The sequence below is a fragment of the Leptopilina boulardi genome, unplaced genomic scaffold (assembly GCF_019393585.1).
Source record: "Leptopilina boulardi isolate dan_hultmark-lab unplaced genomic scaffold, ZJU_Lbou_2.1 LbouV2_348, whole genome shotgun sequence".
In the NCBI taxonomy this organism is placed as follows: Eukaryota; Metazoa; Arthropoda; class Insecta; order Hymenoptera; family Figitidae; genus Leptopilina; species Leptopilina boulardi.
In genome coordinates, this window is record NW_026137916.1 from 107,650 (window position 1) to 132,315 (window position 24,666).

The window sequence follows — 24,666 nt, forward strand, 5'->3', positions numbered from 1 at the left end:
TCGACTGCATATGCTTGAATATTGATACATTTTATCAAGCCAAGAAGCGTGATTTTCTTTTGTTTATGATTGACTTTGATCGTTCGAATGTTATTTCGAAATCTCGATCAAACGTATATATTTTTTTATTATAATAATAAAATACCTGTTTTTCATCGATTTTTTTTTTTTAAAATAAAAAAGGAAGTTAATTGTGAAAAGTAAAATGGCAGAGGATACGAACAAAACCGAAAGCAGGAAAAGAATACATGATCAGATAGATTTAGATGATGAGTAAGCAAAAGGAGCTTCTCAAAAGTATTTTATAAAAATGTTTCAATTTGAATGTCAAATTTTACATACATTTTTCCTAATTTAATATTTTTATTAGTTTACAAATTTTAGTTTTATCAAATATTTAACTAATTTTATTGACAATTATAAAATTATTAAAATTATTAAAATGAAAAATCTTTGACCATCAGAAAACACAAGAACAGATTGGAAAATGATTCTGTAAAATATCTTATGTGCTTGAATTCGTGGATGAGTTGTTCTCTAATGTATTATGTTAAATATTACTTCGTTGAGTAAAGAAAAAAAATAATAAATTATTTAATTTATATGATTTTGTATTTATTTTAATGAGAAAAGAATATTTTTAAAAATTATATATAATTTTAAAAAAAAATTACAATATTTAAATTATACTAATAGTGATTGTTTTTAAGAGAAATTTTAGACATTAGAAATTTCAATTGCTTAAAAATTTAAATAGGTTAGATAATAATAATAGTAATCACTCGAAATATTTTTAATTTCTTCAATAAAAACTATATATTTAATTACGATAGATAGAAAAAATATCATTTACAATAACATAGGTTATTAACCGTTCTGTATAATGTTAAATATATTTTATATAGAAATACTACAGTTCTGTGTAATTTTTAAATAAATAATGAGCGTATACTATGTGCTTGACGCATCAAAATGCACTTTAAATATGAAATGTAGGCACAAAATATTTATTATATACATAATATTTATGTATACTGTTTATTTTTGATGGGGTTACATTCTTCTGATGTCAATTTATTATTTTAATTGAATAAACAATTTCATAAACTATATTTTATTAAAGAATTTTATAAAAATTTATAGTTTATATATAATAAATTCATTGAAATCTTCACTGCATTTCTGTTTATATACATAGGTTAAGTTAAAACGGAATCAAGCAAATCTCGATCGATTTACTTAACGGGAAGCTTGTCTCTATGACACGAACCAATCAATATATTGAATAAAATTAAACAATCACCCTTCTTGAGATCGTTAATTTCTCGATTGTTTTGGTTGACATGCAACACTACACTAATACATTGTAACAATTATTATTATTAATTTATGTTAATTTGTTAACACAAGTCAACAATTCAATTACAATGTATTTATTTACTACACTAATACATTGCAAAATGACTATTAAAACTTGAATGTTAAAACATTACCTATTCAAATTAAAAATTGAAAAGGAAATTTGAATATTACATCAATCGAATTCTACCTTACCGATATTAATTTAAAATTTAATTTGAAAGTTAAAATTTTATTTTTAATTAACTAGTATAAAATGGTTAATTAGAATTTAATTTTAATAATTTAACTTCAATTAACAATGGATTGTTTAGAATTTAACTGATGGAATTTATAACAATATTTTTAAGTTCTTCGAATTATACTAGACATCTTCTCATCTCCAAAACTGTCACTGTCAGCAAAATCTCACCGTATTGTCAGTAGGAGAACGATTACGATGGAGAAAGGTACGTGCAAAATTTTTCTCTTCTCCCTTTTTTTTTTTTTTTTTTTTTTTTTTTTTTTTTTTATTTGCATTCTTTATTACTAACTGGTTTATTTATTTATCTTATTTATTTCAGTGATTGATAACTCAAACGTTCCGTGGCCGGAAGGACAAAATAATGAGGTGTCGGTCTCCTTTGAAGGTATGTATACATATATCCTTATTTCATTTAATTTTAAAGAAAATTCTAATTTTCTTCCCCCCCCCTTTGATTTCAGATCCGGGATATTTGAATTTAACGGTCATGGTCCTACCGGAAGGAAAAAGGGTGGTTTTCCTTCCGGAGGACCAGGTCAATGATCGGGTCTTTCCGGACACGGAATAGAGAAGAAAGGAAAAAGAAGATAAAATTTATTATCCTTTTTTTTTTAAATGTAATTATATGTAAAAGAATAAAAAATAAAATAAGATAAAAAAAAATATCCAAAAATAATAAAAAAAAATTAATAAAATTATTAATAATAAAATATAATTTATATGTGTGAAGGAGGAAGGGAGACAACCCTTCCCCCACAAAAAAAAATTTTTTTGTTGGGGATCGGGATCGAACCCTGGCCCGACGGTTGCGAGTCGCACGGTGTACCACTATGCCATAGTGGCTCGTATCGGTCATCGCGCGACTGCAATTAAAGAGCGTAGATCGGAGGCAGTAATGGGGATGAGTCATCTGTCGCGCTACTACTGTTAGCAGATTTCCTTATGTGTGATCTTCGTTACCGGCGTCGAAAGAAATGTTTAGATTTTAATTAGGTCGTGTATTTAGAGAGATCGCCACTTACACCATTATGGGTACAATGCATCTTCCTTGTGAATTTTAACATTTAATAGTGCTTAAAATTTTATTCAAATTAATCAATTAGACCATTAGTTCAAACAGGTTTATATAATTAAAATTATTATCGTTTCCCATTTTATTAGTATTATCATAAATTACAAGGACAATTACTAGCAAATAATAACAACGAAACCAGTGGCTACCGTTTGACCATTTATTATTTAATTGTTTATTCACACCTATGCATGTGTGTGTATATGTGCAATTTATTTTCGTTTACAATCATAATTATATTAATAAGTAAATTCAACTTGAATAGGGTGCATTAGTTTCGTAATCAGAAGAAACAATTTGAGATAATGAAAACATTACACCACCAATACATTGATGTAATGACCAAGTATTACGCAATGTAATACTCGATAGTCATACTTACCTTATTTAATACAACATCAGAATAAATAATCCTGATATCGCATAAAAATTTTTTTTTTTTTTGTTTTTTTTTTTTTTTTTTTGTTTATAGAATTTGCAACTTAATGTCTGCACATTCTTGGCATATTAACTTACAATTAATAGTAGTCAATAAGTATACTCTCTCCTTCTTTTGATGATAATGGAACTTAATGATATCAGGCCTTGACTCTGGGTCAACATTTAATTCTTCAAATTTAAATGGACTATGAATTCCAGAAAAGAGAAAAGGACATTGGCATTATAATTTTGGTTACAAAATGTTAATGACCAATTGAATTGTTGTTAATTATCATTGTTTATAACAATTTACAGAAATCTTAATAATTGTCATTATTAACCATTTTTCTGCAAATATGTTATCTACTTGATAATTTGATAATTTAGCTATTTAGTCTTTAATAATTGTTACAATAGGGAGAAAAAGGGGCGTTTGTGAGAAGCACTCACGCCACCCACGGACTTACTTGTAACAAGTAACGATTAATGCAAAGAAGAATTATTTATGGAGAATGATTAAAAATTGTCATTTGAAATAATCCTTTTGAGTTAATGATAACAACTGGAGGGCGAGCAGGAAAGAAATGTAATTTTGTTAGACACAACTTTACAATGACATTCAAGACAATAATTATATAAAATTTCATTATAAAATAACTTGGATGCGTTAGAGAGGTACGCTCACGCCACCCATAGATCTTACTTGCAGGAAAGTAAGAATTTAGAACAATTTACTTTTATTTTGAATACGTAATCAAAAATATTTATATTTTTTCTTTATAGCCAATTCTTCCGCATACAAACTATGACATCTGCAGAGTAACCCGATTCCGTTTCACGTAACAATTCAACCTCAGTTCATTCACTGTTTTTAATGCAACGTCATAAAAATATATGTACATTTAAAAGAAGAATTTAATTATTCATTTCTTATATTATGAAACTAGAATTTTAAGGACAATTTCGCCAAAGGGCGTAATACTTCCTTTTCATGAAACAGATTCGCCGGACGGCGTAAAATGTTTCCCAAAATTCCAATTTTCGAATATAAAGAAAACTCGTACTCCAAGTCTAGAATTTTATTCACTTCAATAATTTAGATCCTAGTCAACCAAGTGATAACCTGAGGCGGTTTCTAATTACAAGTCATTGTGAACGTATTAAAAGGCTTTAGAATAAGAATAAAACAACAAAAGAAAATATTTTAATATTATCTTTATGATATTGAATATTTGTCTCTACAATCAGTTAAACTTTGCTTCACCCCAATTGCAAAAAAGAAAAGGGTTAACTTCCCTATAGATTCCGATGTTGAATAAAAATATATTTATTTATTTATATATATATATATATCTTTTATTCATCTTATTGTATTTTATGTTAATCAATTTCGATTTCACTGTCGCTAGAATCGTTTTGTGTACTGTATTCGTCTGTTAGCGTTTCGTCGTCGATCAATTGCAAGTTTACTACTTGGGGGGTGCGGTTTTCTTCTTGCTGAGCACGCACTCTTTGCCCAAGTGCTTCTTCAATTGTCAAATCTATTTCTATGACGTTTCTTTGAATTGGTATCAAACCAGGAACTGGGGGTATTTCTTCCAATTGAGGAACAACTGGGGTTCTTACAATTGGGGTTACCCTGGCTACAGGTCTGAATTTAGCAGGTGGATTCACCAAGTTTCTGTAAATAAAAGAAGACGAAGGTAACACTATATTTACTATCTTGTTACCTCTTCTTCTTTTGTTGGATCTTTTTTTCTCTGCGTTGTTCAACTGATAGTTCTTGTTATTAGGCATTTAGGGATTCAGAAATTCAGATCTCGATAATATAGACAAGTATTTAGGGTCTATATGAGTTTCTAAATTGCAATGATTTATTAATCAAAATTTTTCATTCGATTAATAATTCAGCTTTTCTGAGAATAAAACATAAAAATTTCAATGCTTCAAGTCCTCACGCTCGTCGAAGACCGTCGCCTAAGCGTTAATGAGGATGAGCGTATGAATGGAAAAGTATAGAAATTATAAATGTTTTATAATTTATATGCCCTTGCCGCTCTTAATGTTTTAATAAGGAAAGGAAAACAAGAACACAATTGTACCTCGGACAAGAATTGTAAAAATCAGTTTTACAAAAATTTGATGAATCATTTAAACAACAACAACAACAAAATTTTTATTAACATTGAATGGATTAATTGTCAGCCCAATTAAATTGATTAATTAATTCCAATTTTAATTAAATATGACATTCATTTAATATTTATTTTATTCTAAATGTCAACTTACACCAGATATAGTTACGAGGACGGTAACCTGATGCGGCGTCTGGTATCAATCGACAGCCTTATGTGACTTTAAGAAAAGATAAATTATATATGTATATACATATATAACTTATAAGACAAATTTATTTTAACTAAATCATTCTCCAACAATTCAACCTTTTTCAATAAACAATCAAACTTTGCTTTACCTTGAGTATCTCAAGTGGCCGTTCGACGAACCCAAAAAAGACTGATACTTATGGTTGTATATTAAAACATGGTTTTTAAATGTTTAGAAAACGAATTACCAAATAAATTATTTAAATAAGATTATTTTATTAATCAATCAATAGTTTTTTTTTTTGCAATTAAATGTCGGAATTAAATGGTCTAATATTAGAAGGGAGACTTTTAAATTATTTAGTATTATGTAATGCTCTTCCGCAGTACGAATTGTAACCTGATGCGGCTTCTTATTACAGGTCAACGTCAGTGTGTCAGAATATATTGCATAGAATTAATGAATTTGTATTACTTTTAATAATGAATTTTTAATTTTTGCATTTTATACAAAAATTATAATTTTTATTCCAGTAAAAATCGAATTTAGCTTTGCCTTGAATTAAATTCAAGTGGCCGTTCAACGTCCAAAAAAAGACTGATACTTATAATTGATTATAGAGCCAAATAGTTCTCAATTTTCATAAAGATGAAAATATCAAAATTAAAATGAGTAAAAGTGACGAGAAACGAGGAAAATTATCCCACCGCTGCCACCATTTGTTACGATGTAAAAGAGTTTGTTAAATTGGGATATTTAAACATTATTAATCTGCTCTTCGGAGTTTCTCTCGCAACAACCCAAATGATAATAATATCATTTAGTTTATAATTTTATGGGACGGTATTCCTCTCCAATCGGTATATCTCATCAGGAACAAGGGATTTAAACAAAGGGTAGCAAAATGAATAAGTCTTCTTATTCCGATTAATAGTTAATTTGGTAACAATATGTTTATTTACTCGACTTTTAATCTTTCACACAACCAACTACAATGCATTTAAAAATGTTAACTCAAGTCAAGGCTCGACTTTATTTTATGAAGTTTCATGAATGATAATTTTTGTTCAGTTGTTCATTGAAACGATACAATTTTACTTACGTAACCGCCTTAATTCCTACCGCACTGAAGGAGTAGAGAAAAGTCATCTGGTCTTTTTCCTTCCTATCAGAACGGGCTTTTAGTAGATGATTGTTTATTGGAGAACTATATTTGTCCTCTCTGTTATCTGTGTTGTGTCTGTGTATCGAACAACACGACGTGATACAATTCCCTTCGATTATAATGCATTATTATAATTCTACGCATGGAAATTATTCACTTTCGGGTTGTGTTCTTTAAATCACGACTGGTTACTTAATTCGTCAACAACTATATCGAAGTCAACTCCCACGACACCTTGGTACCTTTATGTGAAATATTCGAATATAGTTACGCGTTAACGAAAACACCTCGATCATAAAAGACACGGGAATTCCTGGTAAAATAATTACAATTTGAATTTGAATTAAGTAAAAGGAATTTCTTAAATCGGTATCAGAGATAATTAAGGTAATCATCTCTTATATTTAACGTCTGCCCAAATCTAGTTGCCCGTGGCGAACCCTTTTGAATCGGCCGAATCTCACAGACGGTCGACTTCGCGATGAACCGATTAGCACGAAGAACTACCGCGAAGAAGCAAAATGTCATCGGTTCACACAAGTTTTAATACAAACAATTGAGGTCGGGGTGTGGTAAAATTGGAAGAGGTGGAATCGAAAAATGAAGAAATGAATTATAATTTCTTAATCATTTCTGATGAATCCCAGAATTTCTTTAATGCTATTGAACTCTGTTACAGTGCAACGGAGCTTAGCTCATCATTTTAGTTACCAGGTTGGATTGGCAACTTGGCTTTTATAAGTAATATTTTTACAGAAACGTTGACGTTTCTTATTTCCTTCAACAAACTCATATTTGGTCATTGACGCAATAAGAGTCTTGAAGCTTCTATTATCAAGCTAATTTATGAGCATTCTTTTAATTCTCTTTTAATTCATCATTTTTGAAATGATTCTATTGTAATGAATGATTCGAATCAATAGGGAATAATAGGAAAGGGATAATACTCTATGAATGTAGTAAAACCAACGCGAACACAATGCAACTGCATTTGTCGAACCGTATGCTAGATTCTTACCGTTATAATTTAATATTCATAAAAATTTAATACTATTTCTGGAATAAAATTGCAATGATTTTATCAGGAATTAATTAATAATAATTTGGACTAATTAATAATGCTGAACCTGTATTTTTGAAAGAACTTGCGAAATGCTTTTTTTAAAATAAAAGACCATTCAACAAAAAGGAAATGTTGACGCAATAACTTTTCTCATCCTTATTTCGAAATCACAAATTGGCAATAGTCGAAAAACTTGTTTCAACACTTTCTGAAAACAGCACTTTTTATAACATGAATGGGGTTGATAATTACGTGATATATATACATATATATATATATATTTACAGAAATGAGTACAAATACGTGTACGCAAGTATTCACGCAAAAATTAATGGGGATCCGAATTTCCAAAGTATGGGCTTAAAAATGAAAAATATTACGGTACCCAAATGGTTCGTAACAAATTTTCGATTTTTTATTTTTACAATATCTGATTTCATATTCAGATTTGCAATTATTAATTTTAAAATTCTGATAAAATTCTTAAATTAAAATTCTTAAAATTTCTTGTTAAAAGCATACTTAATTGGTCACAAAATTTTAAATAAAGAACGTTTAGTAAAGAATTATCAAAAAATAAAAAATGTAAAATTTTTAAATTTTTTGAAAGTGTCATATTTTTGTTTAAATTAATATTTTTCATTGGTGTGCAGCTAAGATTGCGTTTAATACCCAACAGACTAAAAACATTATTGTTTTACTTACAAAAAGTTGAACATAACGAATTCTTATATTACAATGTTATTAAAAAAATTGGAAATTCAAAAATTTGATTTAGACTTTTAAATTCAGACTATTTACTTAATTTAATAAAAAAATTGATTGTATTTATGTGAAAAAATTAGGTACAAATAGTTTCAAATCAATCTGACAAAAAATAAAAAATTTGCATTTTTTTGATTTTTTAAAATTTTTTGAAAAAATGTCATAACTTTTGTTCATGTTAATATTTTTTAATCAAATATGGCTAAGATTTTAAGTTACGTTAAGACTGAATACACTGCCAAGTTTCACCTCAATCGGTTGAGCCGTTTTAAAGTTGTGCCGGTACAAAATATTGACGACAGACAGACAGACAGACAGAATTTTTATTTATGGCATATTTGTTATCTTTACTACTTAAAATGATAAACTATGCAAGAAAAAATTAATTTGGAGCAATGTACAGACAAAAGTCTGATTTTATTAATATAGATTTTGGGTTTCAAAAAGTTTAAATTTTCGATTTTTTTCTATTTGTTTATAGGAAATTGTTTAAAGAAATTAATTTTTCAATAACTTTTAAAGTCAAAAACCATTATTTTGTCCACAGTTCTCTTTACTTAGAGAGTTATTGTTTTTAAAATTGTTTTTAATTTTTTTTTTATAACAAATTGGAGAAAAAAAAAGTTCACATGTCATGTATGTTTCTTCAGTAATTTTTCCCATAGAATCAAATGGCACCATTTATTTTTTACAATTTTTGATATTTTTCCATTTGTTTATAATAATTTGTTTTTGAAAAAATTAATTTTTCAATAACTTTTAACATCAAAAATCATTATTTGGTCCACGATTCTCTTTCCAGTAATAACTGGGAAGATAATTCCATCTGCCAAAGTATGCGCGTTAATGGGTTAATAAAAAATATTTTTTTTTTTTTGAAAAAAACGGTATTACGATAGTGAAAAATGCTTCATTTTAAATATTTTATTTTAATAAATAATTTTTGTTTATTGTACTGTAAAAATAAAAAAAGTTATAATTTTGCTATTATGTGAGGTCAATATGCGCTTATTAATTATCGCCGTCATGACAACGATGATATCGTGTAATAAGATTAATGAGTGCGAACGTATACATATATATATATATCCTACAGCACATATTTTCTATCCTTGTAAACGACTTAGAGTTCAAGAACAAATAAACAATATATATATATATATATATATATATATATATATACATATACATATATATATATATATATATAGTAGAATTCATCTGCGTATATTTTTTTATGCTAAATAAATTTTTTAATTTATTCGCGTTTCATTTACCATTGTAATTAAAGAAAAAATAATTTTTTAATTAACCACTACTATATATATATATATATACATATATATATATACTAGAGGGGCTACGCCCCCCTGCGCGAATCGCGCGCCAACTCCTCTATTTTAATCATTTTTTTTTTTAATTTTCCATTGATCTTATTTTTCCAAATGATCCACCTATTTCAAAGAATTATTATTACAAATTCATTGAAATCTGAATAAATATTATTAAAATTAAAATTATTAAATTTTAATTAATAAATTAATTAAATTAATAATAAATAAATCATTAAATAAATTAAAATCGACATTAAGAAATTATTTTTAAAAATAATTTCAATGAAATTGCCTAAAAACCAATAAATTATTAAAAAGTCTTGAAACGAACATAACCTTTAAATTCAAGTCATTTTTGGCGGGAACTCCACCTCCACTTGCGGCTATATTGAAAGTCTTGAAATTTACATAACCTTAAAATTTATGTCATTTTTGGCGGGGAATATAGAGAGAGATGAGGAAAGGGGGAAGGACTTACTGCTATATTAGGGTCTTAAAACAAACATAACCTCAAAATTTAGGTCAATTTTTGGCGGAGGATGGGGAGGGGACTTGCGGCTATATTCAGAGTCTTGAAACGAACATAACCTCAAAATTTAGGCCATTTTGGCGGAGGAGGGGAAATGAGAGGAGGGAGGGGGGACTTGCGGCTAAATTCATAGCCTTGAAACGAACATATCCTCAAAATTTGGGAGGGGGAACTCCCCCCTCCTAGGTCAAGAATTCTTGAAACAGCGGCGGCGGCGGCGATATCTTTTTGTAATATAGGAAGATATATATATATATATTTTTTATTTAAAAACATAACTTTTATGTATATACGTGTTTCGACAACAAAATGTTATTTTTGCAAATATATTAATACGTATTTACAAAAGTAACAATAGATATTTCTTGTGGTAAAGAACTAAAAACACTAAATAACATTATTTTAGTTAAAAATATTTTGTTGCAAATTTTTATTAATTTTTTCAGTTTTGCTTTTTTTAATTTTTAAGGTTTCATTGCCCAGGCCCGAAAGCTTTATAGTTTCGCTTTGGCGTCCGTCCGTCCATCCGTTGTACACTCGTACGGTTGCTAAGGAAAAATTTCCTTAGCAACGGTAATATATGAATATTGGCCATACGATGGAGGCGCCATGCGCCTGCTTCTCTCATATTTTTATTATTTTAAAACAGTATTGTTTTTATAAAGAATTTTTTATTTGAAATATTTTTTCTCAAAACATCGCAAATAACAAAAATTCAACTGAATGGAAAATAAATAAATATTTACCAAACGAAATGAACGCTAATTAAGGGGAAAATTTCAATCCTTTTTTTTTATAAGAGTAGTTTATTAAATGATTTTTCCATATATTCGCGATTGTTAGCACCTTATGGGTTGTATATATAAATTAGAGTACGGATGTCAAAAAAAAAAAAAAAAAAAAAAAAAAAAAAAAAAAAAAAAAAAAAAAAAAAAAAAACGCAAATATTTTTTGAGTCAATAGAATTAAATTACATTTTGCGCGACTTTCTTCTATTTTAATGTTGACATTGGCACTAAAAATAGAAAAATTCTTTTATGACCTTAATAAGAGTTGATTTCCTTCTAATTCCACTAAATAGTCGAGTGAATTTGCAAATGATATTCTCACACATTAGTTTCGAGGACTTTCAATTTACACGCAAATCGATTAGTTTACGTCACGCAAAAAATAACACACACGTTTATTAAAGGTGGTAAACAAAAATATCTTTATCTACAATGCATTTCTTAAAAAAAAAAGAAAAAAGTATGAAAATTTCGAAAATTGAGAATAAAATATAAAATTTTGAAAAGAAATATATTAATTATAAATATATATATAAATTTTTATACAAAAATAATTGTTTTCTATATTTCCTTTAGTATAAAAATAATTTTAAAATTGTATTCTAAAATTATACAAGGACGCATGCGCAATAAAAATGGCTGACCACATTCCATAGGCGCACATCCACCTCGTGAATTTAATGATTCATAAAACATTGTACTGGCGGGTTTCACGGGAAATTGTGCAATTTTCAGATGCAGTGATGTGGCAAGAATGTTATACATATATATTGGATTTTCCGATTCGATGCTTGGAATTTTGCCTAAATTCAATAATTAATTGTACGCAGGTAAGGCGTGAACTCTAGTCGCATTGAAATTTTTTCTGTCGTATATATTGACCATATAAATATATATACCATTAGGTTATGCTTTTTCGCTATTTTCAGCCATCTTCACTATTGTTATTACGATATGCTGCGCGTCGTAATATTTGAAAACACGGCGCCTATCAACTGTGACGTATTGTCTCGACACCCACGGCCTTTTCTTCATCTCTTTGACACTGCCAAATATTGTTTGAGAGTCGCGGGTAAGTCGGAAGTAATATATAATATAAATGAATTAGTATATCAAAAAAATTTAATCCTCCTTTAAATCATTATTTTACGTAGTATTTCCTATATGCTTAAATAAAGATGTTTTACTTTTTCAAAGATAATTTTATATAAACATTTAGTAAATAATGTCAAAATAAAAACTCATTATTGGTATATTTAAAGAAAAAAAAAAAATAATAAGTTTTTCTTTTTTAAAATATTCGAGCCATTGAGATTTTGACGTAACTCCGCCGATGCCGGTCCCAAGCCCGGATGAAAAAGGAGGAGGGTTTTTTTTTTTTTTTTTTTGCTATTTTGTAATTAAGAAACGTAACTTTTTTTTCGAGATTTAATAAAATATTTTAACAAATTCATAAAGATTTTTTATTTATATTCCTTATATTACGAATCATTACCATTGAATATAATTAATTGTGACGCTCCACGAGAAATGGGACCTAGTTATATGGTAAAGAAATTTTAGGTTATGTTTAGCGATTGTTTTACTTTGATAAAAGGTTTATAAAAAATTAAAAATAGTTTTTATTGAATTATTGAAACAAAATAAATGTTTTTCCTTTTCTCGTGGAGCGTCACATTTATTTATTTGAAAATAAAATAAAAAAATACAAATTAAATTTATATTTATTTTTAAAAAACATTATGTTATACATTATTGGAAAAAAATTTTCGCATTTGGAAAATCTTTAAAGTTGGGAAATTCAACTATTATTGGAAAAAGTTTTTGAATTGGAAATTATTGTGTGGAAAATCCTATATTGGAATAAATTCCCTACAGTCTTAAATTGATAACAATTATTTATAATCATTATTTTCTTACTTTATTCAGTTTATGATTTATAGTAATAAATTACTTTTGAAAAATTGAAAACAATATTATATGGGCGATTCCAAGTAAAATTTATAGTCGAGGTTTAAAATTCGGGTAAATATATTTTTTTCTTATTTTTTATAAAAAAAATAAGAGATACGTATTTTTTTTAGGGTCAAATTTTTTTTTGTTTATTACGACTTTTAAAAAAATTTGAAAATTCGTTACTCAAAAATTTGACCATAAAAAAATACGTATCTCTTATTTTTTTTTTTTTTTATAAATAAGAAAAAAGTTTATTTACCCGAATTTTAAATTTCGACTATAAATTTCACGTGGAATCGCCCATATATATAATATTTATATATTTACTTTGGACGACCTATGATCACATTAATAAGGTAGTGACCTAACTCAAGCGTTGGCAAGTTATATTTTAATCTTCATATTACAACTTTACTGGCAGTCATCATCAGTACTATACTTTACTCGAAAAAGCTCGCAAGAAATTTGATAACAAAATTTAAATCTCACTCTCGTGATGTATAACTGTTTTATTCATAAATTATCATGTCCTTGAGATTTGAGCCTATCAATTCTTACTCCCACTCCACCCGTCCCCCCCCCCCCCTCTCTCTCACTCTCTCGTCTATCTAATCATGCCGCTCACAACTTCCGTTCTCAAGGAGGATTATTTACGGAAACATAGATTGAATGCGAGTCTGACAAGTGTTGTGATGATATAGAAAATCGAGGTCGTTCATTATTAAAAGCAAAGAATGAATGAACTTTATAGAAATTTGCAACTTAAACGATTTTCAGTTTTTCATAATAAATATATATTTTTTTTTTGTATATAGATATTTGGAAAGAAAATTTTCTATTTGATTTATATATTAAAATTGCTGCAAAATTATCTAGATACTTATTAATTAAATTCATTATTTACAAAGAAAATTGTAAAAAACTGTTCTTGACGTTTTAGAGTAAATTTTTTCTTGAAATACAATGCTGATTTTTATATAGATATAGGACAGTTTTAAAAAAAAGTGTAATTGTTACTTCGTTTACTCATGTTTTTAAGTATAATATCCATTAATTTAAAATATTTTAAAATTTCACAAACAATTTTTATTTAAATCATTTCTTGCGATTGCTTAATTTAAACAGTATGGGATATTCAACACTGGGACAGGCAAAAATTTAAGTTTATGAAACGTGGATTTTGGCAACACTGATTATAAGTTGTGTCAGCTATACGCATGCGCATTTATACTTACACAGCTACTAAAAATGTGGTTTTTTATGCTAAAAAACAATAAAAAAAAATTCAAAAATTTATAATTAATAATTATTACAATTATTCTTCGCAAAACATTTAAAAAGTAACACTTGGTAAGAGAACGACTATTCAAATTTTTCTCCAAATTGTTTTTAGGTTATGACCAAATTATGACGCATGATCAGCAGTACTGTAAACGTGAAAAAAAATAATAGCAATTTTTTATTATGAAACTTGACATCGTATTATAAAAATGTAAAATATTATTAAATTATGAGTGTTTTGCAACATTTTTTAACGTTATTTAATGCAAAATATGTATATATATATTTACAAAGTTTGAAGCATAATATTATTAATGAAATAATTATTCGGTACTTAATAATAGGTGTCCCACTGTTTAACACAAACCTTCAAAACAAGAAAAATGTATCAAGTTTGAAAAACATCAAATTTTTTTATTTAATCACAATATAATCTTAATAGAATATGTGCATTGTGTAGAAAAGAGTTCAAACTTTATGGTAATACCAAAAAGTCATCAAAAATAAAAAAAATTGACATATTAATATGTCTTTTAAAAAAAGTGTTCTACTGTTTGTCACTCTCCCCTACTTAAATTTTAATTTTATAATTTTTTGAAATAATCAAATTATTTTTTGACATAATTTTTATTTCAATCAATGCAACGATTTACTCTGAACAATTTCCATAAAGAAAATTTTTATTCAAACTGCATTTTATTTAACAGAAATTCTATATAGCTATAAATTTTTAAATAAGTGAATTTCTATTTTACCAAAACTCCATTTGACCGAACTTGTTCGAATTGATATTTAGTAGAATTGTTAAAACGTCGAATTTAAATTTAACAGAATTTTCACATAACCAATCTAAGGGCGCACTCACACATTTTGGCTGCCTGCCTGCCTGCAGGAGTTGTCATGGCAACATGTAGGAGTAACAGAGAGAGAAAATTCAAATTTGAATTTACTATCTCTGTTACTCCTTCACGTTGCCATGACAACTCCTGCAGGCAGGCAGGCAGCCAAAAGGTGTGAGTGCGCCCTAACACCTGACCGAAACTTTTCGGCGGTAATTTTAAAATTCAACAAAAAAAAAATTATCAAGAAAAATTGTGATTGGTGAATTTTTAAACTACCGCCGAAATTTTTTGTTTAGGTGCATGATCGAATGTGTGAAAAATTCTATCAAATTCGAATTGTTTAATATCAGAATTTTTAAACTATCGAATCTTAATGTGACAAAATTTTTATTTACACAAATTGTTATTTGGGAGAATTCCTAAAACAGCGAATTTTCATTTGACAGAAATTACAAATATCCGAACAAACAAATGTCAGAAAGATTTTGACGCAGTTTTTAAAATAGACCAAACAGAAATTATTGAGAAAATGGTTGATTGGTCTATTTTAAAATTAGCGCCGAAATCTTTATGACGTTTGTTTGTTAGGATTAGGACATTTGTAATTTCTGTCAAATGAAATTTCGCTGTTTTAGGAATTCTCTCAAATAACAATGTTAAATAAAAATTTAGTACCTAAAAATTATTTTAAATAAAATTTCGTCTACAAAAAAAGTAATGCAAATGCTAATTTGAAAAATAAAATTAGATCTGAAAAGAAATTCTGTCAAATGAAATTCATACAAATAAAAATTCTAGCTAATGATTTTTATTGGGTATTCATGCGCGCTACTTTTTTGACAATCATTTGTTTATTTGTAAATAAAATTTATGTTTAATGGTATTCCGAATTGTTAAATAATTACATGACTAATATCACAAAGAAAAATGTTTAGTCAAAGCAACCAAAATTTGGTTGGGCCAACAAAAATGTTTGATTGATCAAACCAACAGTTTTTTTTTTTGTAAAATTAAAAATTTTATTCTACCTTATATCTTTTCATTTTATCTTTTTTATTTATTTTATTATTTAAATTATCAATTTAACGTTTAATTTATATTTATCCAATTGAAATATTTGTGGACTTTGAAAATTCTCATCTCCTAGGATCTCAATGTACGAGCTGAAAGTGAAGTAAATTATTTTGTTGACGTAACCAAATTTTGGTTGGAATTTAAAAATGTTGAACCAAATAATTTTGTTGGCCTAACTAAATGTTTGGTTGAGATAACTCTACGACTTTGTTTCAGCCAAACAAAATTTCATTACAAGAACCAAAAGATTACAAGAACCAAAATTACCTAACCAAACGATTTTGTTGCAAACATAAAATCTTTTTTTTCAGTTTACCTTGTAATTCGATAATAAGAATTTTGCAATGTAATGAAAATTATAAAATTAAAAATTTTGGGAGATAAGAGCCACAATTTTAGAAAAATTTGCTCCAAGAAAAGAACATTGTTTACACGAGGTAAGTGCGTAGGATTCATTCAAATATAATAAATTTTACATATTTTGTGGATAGGAGAAAATGTTGAAGAAAAAAAATATATAGGTATAAATAATCAAAAAGGAAATTGTGTACAGTACTAAAAATGACAAATTGACGTCATAAAAGGACACACATATATTATGTATATCTATATGTATACATAAAAGTGTGATCTGATCGAAATAGGTTTCCGAAGTTGGAACGATATTGGATAGAACGTATAGAAATACGTAGTAGACAGAGTCTCAACATTTTTCTCAAAGACGAATTTAGCGCGCCACATAGTAACAGAGCGAAAATGGCTGGCGCCAAAACAAATTCACATTGCTGATGGTTTAAAATAGTTTCCGAACTGGTTTGCGCGCCACATTATGAATCTCCGCTATAAAGGTACATTTGCACTCACTCTCTCTTTCTCTCTCTCTCTGTTTTTCTTTGCATGCGCGTTTGGCATATTCAAGAACCACGACTAAACGCTCGTCGTATCTTAAAAAGACTCACGCCAAAAATTCTTGCACCCAGAATATATTTTATATAAATTTTTTTCCCACATCAATGAAGAAAAATAATTGAAAAAAAAAAAATTTTTTTACTTGTTTTAAATAATCGCGAAATTATCAAAAAAAATATATATATATATATAAATATTTATCTTTAAACCAATAATAATTTTTACATATGGGACGTTTCACGTTAACCGGCCCAGAGCTCTACTCAAAATTCTAAGCAGCTAAAATAAACAAACAGTAGGTCAAAATACTCGTAGAGTAAAATTCTTTCAATATTGCAAAGTGGCAAAATTCAAAATGGCGTCATTACTATGTCACCTAAAAGACACTAAATTCCAAAATAAGCAAATATATTTATTAATTACTTATAAAAAACGGTACAAAAATGATGAGTCACGACATATTTTAATGTTTTTGAGGTCGCTGATTACGAATCTAAAGTCAGATTTTCAAAATTCAAAATGTCGGATGAATTTTTAAAAATTCATTGAATTTGACTTCAAATTCGTAATCAACAACCACGAAAACCCCTGAGTAATAAGTTTTAAGCAAATTCAATGAAATTTTAAAAATTCGTCTTCTATATTGGATCCGCCATTTTGAATTTTTATAATCTGACTTCAGATTCGTAATCGGCGACCTCAAAAAACATTTAAATTTATTGTGACTCTCATTTTTATACCGTTTTTTTATAATTAATAAATATATTTGCTTAGTTTGGGGGTTTTTGGGGTCGCTGATTACGAATCTGGCATCAGTTTTTCAAAATTCAAAATAGCGGACGACAAAATTAAAAAATTGATTGGATTCGCTTGAAACTTGTTACTCGAGGGTTTTTAGGGACATTTTGAATTTTAAAAAATTGATGTCAGGTTCGTAATCAGCGATCCCAAAAACTTTAAGACAAAAGTTCGTTATCACTAGAAATACAACATTCAAAATAAAAAAACAACAATTATTGTAATTATCATCGAATTCAATTACAATTGATTAAATAACAATAGGAAAAACAGAAAACAATTTTTAAATTAATTTTCGTTTTTTTCCGTCTTGCGCGAAAATAGATAAGAGGAACATTGTGCAATCAAAAAAGTTAAATTAAAGATCCTTGGAAGAAAATATCAGATGACTGTTATATATTATTTTAGATTTTTATTATAATATTAACTTCTTTGAGTTTTGAATACCTTGATCTAATTTCAAAAGGAGAAATCTGTCGTTATTTCTTTGTTATATATATATATATATATATATATTAATAACAGGACGAACTTGTCTCTTTTTTTTCTACATTGCATGCGACCAAGATAAATTTCAATTATTTGACTCATCAAGGTTGTATTGTTTTGCGTTCCTATTCATTATATATATATATACCTCTATACTTATAGGTTTTCTACCTCCGACAAGAAACGGAATTCTTAACATGATCAAAGAAGAAAAAAAAAATTTTCCAATACACAGTTATATATGTGTGAAAATTTATTTTTTCCCTTTCCTTATATGGGGCATTCCATTTGAGATTTTCATTAGAAAAAAAAATTTTTTTTACTGAGTTATTTTTTTCGAAATATTTTTATGAAAAATAAGAAAATACGTATTTTTTCATTTGTTTATTTGTTAAAAATAATTATGAAAGTTACAATGATTTTTTAAAAATATTGTGTACTTTTTTTGGGTGGCCGTAGAATTTCATTGTTAAAATTTCTTAACTTTTCCATGACTAATTTTTCTTTTTCCATGACTAACAAATTTTTGAATTTTTAAAATTTTACATTTATTTTTCTCTGTTTATGCAAAAATGGAATTTTTTGCCATTAAAATACCATTAAAAAAAAAAAAAAACAGGAAAAAATTCCTTATTTATCAGAAATGAGATTATTTTTGATTTATTGTTACGTCATTTTTACTATATTTTTAAAATACTAAAAAAAAATCGAACAAATTTCATATATAATATTATTTTTTATTTGTCAGTATTAAAAAAAACACAGGTTTTAAAAATACTCTGCTTTTGACAATGTTAAAATTAAAAACATTATAAATTTCATTAAACAAAAAAAATAATGTTTCTTATTTTTTACTATTCTTATAAATTATTTCTTAATTTTTATAAAGTTTTCGAAAAAAGAAATTCTGGCAGATGAAATTTTTTTAATCTTTTGTTTTTTTAATTTTATAGAATTCATATAAATTACAATTATTATTTCAACGAATTTTTATTTTTCGAAATAGCATTTGAAAAAATTCATTTTAAAATAAATTTTTAGGTACCAAATTTTTATTTGTCAGAATTTTTGATAATAATTTCTAATAATTTTTTAATGGTCCACATTTTAAAAATCGCGCCGAAATCTTTCTATTGATTGTATATATGTGACAGTCCCCGAGAGAAGGGACCTTAGCTCACCAAAACGAATTTCACAGGGCAAGCGTTTGAAGAAGAAGCAGAAATGCGGAACTCGAAGAGTGGGGCGGAACTTCTGAAAAGTTCCCCCACCACACTAACACAACGTTGTGTTTCTGTATACGTGAGCTTCGTCTACTTCGTGTATCTTCGGGTCTCACGTACGCGAAGCTCACGTACGAGAGTATAGTTGTGTAAGTAAAGTAGTGGGGCTGATTTCTTGAGTGCCACAATCCGCCTCGAAATGCGCTTGACATACCCATCTTCAAAATATTATTGTGTCAAAAGCAATTATCCTAATCAGTTTTTGACTTTTGCATGTGAAAAAGCAATTCAAAATCTATCATTTACCATATAAAACTCAATATTGACCTCTGGTGAGCTAAGGTCCCTTCTCTCGGGGACTGTCACATATATTTGGCTATTTGTAATTTCGGACAAATGAAGATTTGTCGTTTTGAAAATTAAATTAAAAATTCGTGAAAATAAAAATTCGAATAAATGAAGATTCCGTCTAAAAAATAATTATATCTATTAAAAATTGAAAAATAATAAAAATAATAATAAATTAAAAATTCCAACAAATTATTTTTAGGGAATAATCATATATGGGCCATATTACCCTATTTATGAAATTCTTAGAAAAAGTAGCGATTTAAAGCGAAGAAAAAGAAGAAAAATTAAATAAAAAAAATATATATATATATATATATAAAAGAATAAAAAGATATCTTAAAATTATAAATGAAGAATTTATTGATTTCTGCTAATGTCATGAGATAGTATAGATAAAACGTAAAAGGTTTATTGCGCTTTACTCGCAGATACTCATATTATATATATACGTATCCTAGGTCGGGAAATTGTCGCGTCAATACTTTCTGTTTCTGGGTCAGGAATAAGGACGCGCAATTCCAACACATCTGCACATATCGTTTTTATGCAATATTTTCATTTTCATTTCAGCATCATATTTCGCGCACGCTTCTTTTTACCCCATTTTGTAAATATTGTTTCTAATTAACAAAAATAAAAAAAAATAGAAAATTTAAATCTTTTTTTTTTATCTTAAATTGTAGTTAAGAAAAACGTCAATAATTGTAAAAATTCTAAGAAAAACAATATTAAAAAAGATGCAATGACAAAAATAAGTTATCGACAAATATTTTCAAGATTATTTATATATACAATGCGCAATATGAACAAAGTCTTATTTTAAATTACAACATTTATTAAATTGTCATAACAACAAATAAAATTTTATTAATAATTTAATTTAACATTAAAATAAATTCATATATATAACTTATCCATAATGATAAAAAGTAAAATAATAAAATATGAAAATTATTCAAAAAATATTTTTTTTTCTAATTTATATAAACTAATATAATTATTAATATTATTGTTATAAATACACAAGAACAACAAATTTTAATATAGAAAATTCATAATTTTAAAAAGAAAAGATTGAAAAAGGAAGAGAAAAAAAATGTTGGAAAGTTTGTGCCCTTTCCATTATTTGTGTTCCATCCTTGTCTAGGGGAGTGCTAAACGTCTCTCCTTTCATACTACACGAAAATATTATTCGCTCAACGAGCTTATATATGAAACGCGGGTGACTTTTCACAACTTGTGAGAAATGACATTTTACTTAATAATTCGAAAACAAATTAATTAAATTGAATGCAATAAAGTGAAAAAATCTTTTATTTTTTCATAGGTCCATTTTAAAAACAATTTTATTGAAAAATATTAACGGAATAATTTTTCGATTTAAATCACAAATTTAATACAATAAAACACAGGGCCGTACGAACCTTATCAAGCGCCCCAGATTTAATGTTTGTTAAAATTTTTTTTTTTTTTGTTGTTTTTAAAAATAAATATTTTTTCTATTTTACTTATTTTATTTGTTTTAAGTTCTTTATTGTAAAGAATTTATAAAGTATATAATTAATTTTATAATAAAAAGGTTTATAATTAAAAATTGGTTTTAACAAAAAACAAATATTATAGATATTACAATAATTAAATAAATAATAACTAATAATAATAATAATAATAATATGTAGTAATAATAAATAATATTAATAATTAAATGTATAATATTTATAAATAATTAATTATAATTTACCAATGGAAATTTACCTGATAAGTATCAACGTTCACGGAAAAAAATCTATATCTGGAACAGTTATATGTTTCTCTAGATAAGTGAAAACTTTCGCTGTTTTAGTGAAACATATCGCTGTTCCAGTGAAACTTATCGCTGTTCCAAGTAAAGATTTATTTCCATGTTTATTTTCGATTTAAATAACAAAATTAATAAAATAGAAGAACAAATATTAACAAAGAAATTTTCAAGATTATCGTAATTTTTCACTTAAACATTTTTTTTCATTTTTTATACTAATAATTGGAAAAATATATAAAAATTTTCAAACATTCGAGATATTTTTCATTTAAATAATGAAAATAAACATTTAAACTTATATTTTTAATAAAAAAAAAACTTTTCATTGTTTTTCGTTCTAGAAGTTTTTAAATTAAATTTTCTTCACGAAGCTTTTTATATTTATATAGTTTCTTCAGTTATTGAAGCTTTAGAAACGTTTTGTCCTATATACTATATATTACGTTTTTATTTCTTTTCTTTTTTGTACCTACATTTTTATTATATCCATTATTGGATTTTTCTTTCCGTTTTCTTTATAGTTAATACTATTTTCCTGCATCAAGAAAGAAAACATTTATTTATTATATTAATATATCAAAAATAAAGTAGTTGAATAAAAATAAAAAAAACTTCTTTTTATCACAATAATAAAAAAAAAAGATTAATAATAAAATTGAATCCAATAAAATGGATTTTCAACGTCAATTGTAATGTACTATATATATATAATTGAGGAATTTAATTGCTGTATATGATGTTCCTTTTTTCATATTTATAAAACGTCATATGGATTAACTAAAAATTGATAATGTCAAAGTCCATTTATCATTTTAGTCGCATGAATGCAAATATATATATATATATATATATATATATATATATAATATATACTATATATAGTATGAATATTGCGTAGTTTTTAATAAATAATAATCGTCTGGCGTATTATCAATAATGTTGAGAGCACTTATAGGACTCATCATGACGACATTCAAGTACGTGACACTTTCTGAAAGCAGCCGTTATTTTACATTTGCATTACGCTTTCTGAACAGAAGACGCACACGTGTCATTTAATGTCATTGACGTAAAAAAAATTTAATATTTTTCTTTTTCCGCTTAAAGAAAACAGCACTTATTTCACCCCTCTCCATCGTTTACATTACTTTATTTTCTTTTCTATTCGAATTGCTTAAATGGTTAAAATAACATTTTATTTAAATGCTTTTACAATTCTATTATTTTTTTTTCTACATAATGAATTTTAAATAAAATAAAATTTTATTTCAAATTTCAAATTGAACTGTCTAAAATTGAATTAATGAAAATTTGTTCACTAATTTAAATTAGTGACAAAATATAATATTAATTTGAATTAGTGAATGCTTCTCAGTAATTTAAATTCTAAAATTAAAAAATTAAACGAAAAAAAAAATTATGCGAAAGAAAAGTTTTTGGATCGAATTTTAAAATTAATCAATTACAATATAAAGGGACGCATAATTATGTTCTAAAAATCATTAGTTAGAATTTTCATTTTATGGAATTTCATTTGTCATAATTATTTTTGAGCCGAATTTTTATTTGTTCGAATTAGCATTTTACAAAATTTTCAACAAAACGATTTTCTATATTACAGAATTTTTATATATAACCGAAAATTCACTTCATAGAATTTTTATTTGTTCGAATTTTTATTTGCTCGAATTTTCATTTAACATAATAGGCATTTTAAAGAATTTTTATTGGGTAGAATTTCAAAGCATAGAATTTTCTATTAGATGAATTTTCATTTGTTCGAATTATGATTTAATATAATTTCCATATAACCAATTTTTCATACTACAGAATTTTTACTTAACCGAAAAATCATTTAACAGAATTTCTAATTGATATAAAATTTTCATTTGTCCGAAATTGCAAATGGCTGAGCAAACGCAATCGATAGAAAGATTTCGGCGCGATTTTTAAAATCAACCAATCACAATTTTATGGATAATTTTTGATTGGTTGATTTTAAAAATCGCGCCAAAATCTTTCTGTCGATTGTTTGTTCGGCCATTTGCAATTTCGGACAAATGAAAATTTTATATCAATTAGAAATTATGTTAAATAATTTTTCGATTAAGTAAAAATTGTGTAGTATGAAAAATCGGTTATATGGAAATTATATCAATTAATAATTGGAACAAATGAAAGACTGAAAGAACATCTGAAAGAAAATTCTATGCAATGAAAATTCTACCCAATAAAAATCGTTTTGATGAAAATTCTGCAAAATGCTAATTCGAACAAATAAAAATTCGGCTTAAAAATAATTATGACAAATAAAATTCCATAAAATTAAAATTCTAACTAATAATTTTTAGTACATAATCTGACATCCCAATATAATTATTTCTGAATGGTTAATTTTAAAATTCGAGCCCAAAGGAGACTTATCTTTTTATCAAAATATTCTTAAATAAAGAAAAAGAAATCGTCTTTTTTTAAAATGAATATTTATAAATTGAAAAAAAAATAAAATTTTGAAAAGAATATTCTTCTTATTTTTAGATTTTATTTTTTTCGGTGTAGATATATTTGTGAAAAGTTGATTAATTTTAGTTGTGTAGCAAAATTATATATATATATAGATATACAATACAAACAATGTAAAGTGTGATGACTTTGTTCTTTCTACTGATCTTGTTTTGGATCATTGGACCGCAAAATCTAGGTCACGATTCAAGAACCTTCTGTTTGTTATGATTTTATGAATAAGACATAATAATAATAGTTTTGCAACGTGCACATATTTAAAAATGCCAAGAGAATTTTTTTTTTTTATTTATTACAAACATTTGTATTCAAAAACTCAAAATGACAGATGATTTTTCAAAAATTTGTCAAA

The 24,666-nt window shown here is 26.4% G+C and overlaps 1 protein-coding gene and 1 non-coding gene across 2 annotated transcripts in view; both read right to left on the bottom strand.

Moving 5' to 3' along the window:
* The window catches only part of LOC127286110 (esterase FE4-like), a 113,474-nt gene that overhangs the window by 62,606 nt on the left and 26,202 nt on the right, over positions 1–24,666 (bottom strand). The window lies entirely within an intron of this gene.
* On the bottom strand, positions 21,081–21,171 carry LOC127286120 (U6atac minor spliceosomal RNA). The gene has a single exon (XR_007843698.1). It is a non-coding gene; the product is annotated as a U6atac minor spliceosomal RNA (small nuclear RNA).